We start from the raw sequence: 4,370 nt of genomic DNA, 5'->3' as shown, positions 1-4,370 counted from the left end.
ATGATGTCCAATTGATAGCCATATGACCGTCAATTTTTTTACTATGACTAAATTTTTCTAGTGAGCTTGTCTTTTGGAGCAACAATTGGTTTGTTGGCCATAACTTGTGTATATGAAGGTCTTTTTCCAATCTGAAAGAAGTGTCAAAAAGCTGATTCAAAGATAGAGACAATAGAGCTAGTTTCATCTTATTCCAAGTTTTTTTGTGCTCCCATTTTTGGCATTGAAGTAGAGGCTTCTGTTTCCTCCTTCTTTGCATCCTAAATCTAGGTTCTTTTCTCAGTTTTTCTTTTCTATAGTTGTTTTTTCTTGGTGCTTGAGGGATATTTTTGTACATTGTGGGGGGGTATTTTATTTTATATAATTTACTTTAGAATAAGACCCTTTTGCTTCCATCTTCTTCTCTCAATTTTAGATCCTTCTGTGACCCAGCTCATGCCACACATCTATCACACCTGGAAAACAAAAATGACAAGGATTCTAATGTCACAAGGTCTATGGTCATGTCTAGATGAGAACCAACTTGTTCTGCAATGCACCTTTGAGGTTCTTCAGCACAGAGAAAAAATGGATGAGGCCATGGGATTGACTGCACTAAACATCTCAGATAGTCTCTTGTTTCACTTGGATGGTTTGACCACTCAGGCTATTTGGACCAAGTTCCACAACTTGGTTGGTATAGTGAATGAATTATGGCCACTACAGCTTGATGCAAAATTGACTTCTTTGTCACTAGCCAACTTCCCCACCATTGAAGACTTCTTGATGAAGTTCAAATCTATGCATACAATTTTGTAGTGATGTGGGAAAAATAAAATAGATGATGAGTATATTTTTTTGAAACTCTCAAAGTTGCAAGGACAATATCATATATTTTCTTCCACTTTCTACTTCACTATGGATGCCTTGGGTAATAGATATTAGATGCCCTCTTTTGAGATATTGTGTGATAGGTTAACTTGTGAATAGTGCAAGATCACTCAGATGGATTCGCTTTTAGATTCATAGTCACAAGCATTGCTTTCCAAGGATACACAAGAGTAGAAGCCAAAGAAGATATCTGATTCTTTCTCTCAACACTCTACTAGTCCATCCTCTTCTTCTAAGAAGAAGGAAAAAAATAAGAATAATACTCCTACCTATTCCTATTGTTAGAAGGGATCTCATGATGAGTCACATTGTTTTTAGAAGAGATTTGATGGCTATGAGAAATAGATTTCCGATTTACAAGCTCTCCTTCAAAAGAGCACTATTTCCTCTCCATCCCCTTTACAAGGGTCTTCTTTTTAGTCTTTTTCCACCTCTTCAACATCTACACTAGATATTGGAAAGGGTCATGCATTATGGGCTTCCATTTCATCCCCTTCATAGGTCCCTTGGCTACTAGATTTAGGTGCTTCTCACCATATAACATCTTCTCACGGTGTATTCTCTACTCTTGAGGCTTCTCCCATTCCTCATATTTTCATGGGGAATAACACTGCCCTACTATTCTATGGGAAAGGTTCAGTTAATATTCAAGATGGTACCTTCAATGATGTATTGTATGTTCCATCTCTGTCTGCAAACCTTCTCTCAATTTCTCATATTACACATAATAGATCAAGGAAGATAGTTGAGTTCATTGCAGATTTAGTCTTCATTCAGGATCATGCCACTTGAGGCCTTATTGCTATAGGTTCAATTGATTCTTCCACTAATCTCTACACCTTCTCACACTTTTTTCCACCATCTCCATTACCAGAGCATGACTCTTCTCTTTCGCAGGAGCATCATGTGGTGTAGTTAGGATACTTGAACCTTTGTATTATTCTTGAGATCCCTATTTTGACTTCCACATCACATTTGGTTGGGGGCTTTTCTCTACATTAGGATTCTTCTTCCACTCTACCTAATCCTCTAACTCCTTTCATGAAGCCTCCAGGTGCCCTTATTGTAGACTCAACAAAGGAAAATGTCATCACATGTGCCTTGGGGATTCCCTTTCTAGATCCTCCTGCTTTCTCCTTTGCACATCAACTAGGCATTCTAGTTTCACCTCTCATTCAGGGGTTTCCTTGTTCTATGCCCTTGTTTCTTCTACATTGGACTTTCATTGGTTCAATCATTTATACAAGGGCTCCATTATTCTAGGGGGGCTATGGTGCCTTTTCTATCTCTCGTGGGGGGGTTGGTTGTACTTATGGTTTTGAGAGGGTCTCTTGAGCCATTTCTAGTGGAAGTTGTCCTTGGGGGGTCTTGTTGAGGCCTTTCTTCCTTCATGTTAATTTAGCATGTTTGTACTTACCTCTTTTTTGGAAGGGTTTTACCTGTGTGGTTTTCCCTCTTTCCCCATTTTTAGAGGTTGCATTTCCTTGCATTTGTACATGGGTACCTGACATGGCCTCATTGTTGAGACCCATTATGCATTTCATGTTAGCTATTGTGAGCTTAAGTGCATTCCCCTAAGTTGCACTTAAGGGGGGGTGTTAGAGTAAATAATTATTTATTTATTATTTACACTATTACTTAAGTTTACCTAGATAAATGCATTTAGATGTTAGTTTTCATCTAGGAGTTGTTGAAAATAGGGGATTTTGTTCCTACCTAACCATACTTATCTTCTCACCTTGATCGAGGATAATCTACCGTTTGTAGACATATGCTTAGTTGTCACATTTATCTCCTAGTGCTTTCTAGCTTGTTCTAGAAGCTTCCTTGAGGCCTTTATATTCGAGCTCTCTCATTTTATTTTTACAAAACAATTTCATTTCTCATTTTTGCAATATATTTTCTCACTTTGTTGAGTTGGTTCAAGCTCTTGTTCCTTCCTTCTTTAGTTTCTCTTTAGTAGGTTATTTACAAGCAGCTGATCTTGGTGCACTATGAAGTTGGCTTTCATCAACTTGTATAGGAGGCAATTATGAAGACGCGAGGAAGGAAATAGAGGAGGAAATTGTGAAATATATGACATTAGTACCTATAGTAGGAAAGGAAAGTGCATAGTCTAAACTTGAGAGCTCAGTATATGTACAAGCAAGCACACTTTCTAGTGATGAGGAAGAAGTTTAGGAGACACTATAGGTACCCTCACCATCATACATAATTATGGGTACTAAATCCATGTAAGTGGATAGTACACATATAACATTGGATACAAAGGAGAATCCATTTACATGGCATGGAACATCCATTGTGGGCAATATCACAACTTATTCAAGATTTGATGATGAAAAAGAAGAAAATGAAATGAAGAAACAAGTTGAGGAAAGAAAGAAACAAGAAGAAGAATAAATAATTATAAGGCAAGAGGAAGAGAAAAGGAGGATAATAGTGTTGGAATATTTAAATAGGAATACTACTTCTGAGAGGGGGGAGGGTGTGGGGGGGTGAATCAGAAGTAGTGTACTTTTAACCTTTAAAGCAATTTAACAAAATAGAATATTGCATGCATATACAAATATCAAACAATCATGAAAAAAAAATATGCATCACCACATAACACTTGAGATTTTGGTAACCCACAAACCCTCCAGAAATAAGAAAATAAAACTAGGGTGGGGATGATACCCACAAAATTACTACAGTGATGATGTTAGACCACTTCTGATGGTCTGCCCTATTAAAGGCTTTACACTATGTCAATAGTGACCTGGTTAGAGGATTTATAAACACTTTACATGAAGTGTTACCCTATTAAAGGATTTAATCACCTATTTAAAGGATCTACAAAGTAGCTATTAAGCTAACCAATCCTTTGATTTCTGAATACAGGCACTTGATCTACTTATTTTGATCTTTGATCCTTTGAGATTTGATTCTTATTTGTATCCCTTGCTTTGTTCTTGATCAACTAAATATTTCACTGTTGCTCTGTTCCTCTAAGTCTTTTATTCTTTATTTTTAACTCTGGTATATTCTTCATACACTCCTTCATCCATTCTATGATTCAATGAGATTTCATCTTCCTTATAAAGACACTCAAAGACTTAGGGTTAGATATGGATCTACAATCCATATTGAATCTCTATTTCCCACTTATTCCTTGCACTTTTCTTGTTGGTTGCATGCCTTCTCCATTTTTTTAATTGGCTGCATGTAGATTGCATAGAAAATATAAAAGATTCAATCTTATCATTTTAATCTTTCGAGATTTGTCATATTTCAGCCATAAAAATAGTTTACATCTTAATTAGTGAAGTTATAGACTTATATGTACATTTTGTGTTACTTGATACTTACTGATTCCTATTGCTTGGCATCGTCTATGACTCGGCACTTAAATATCACTTGGCTCCTGTATCATGCTCGGCACCTAAAGTCACTCGGCACTTGATAACTCGACACCTGATCTTCACTCGGCACCTAAAATTTGCTTGGCACTTGAAGAT

The sequence above is a fragment of the Cupressus sempervirens genome, chromosome 7, assembly GCF_028749045.1.
Source record: "Cupressus sempervirens isolate cs-2001-9-10 chromosome 7, ASM2874904v1, whole genome shotgun sequence".
Classification (NCBI taxonomy): Eukaryota; Viridiplantae; Streptophyta; class Pinopsida; order Cupressales; family Cupressaceae; genus Cupressus; species Cupressus sempervirens.
The sequence above is the reverse complement of the archived record's forward strand: the minus strand, read 5'-3'. Positions refer to the sequence as shown.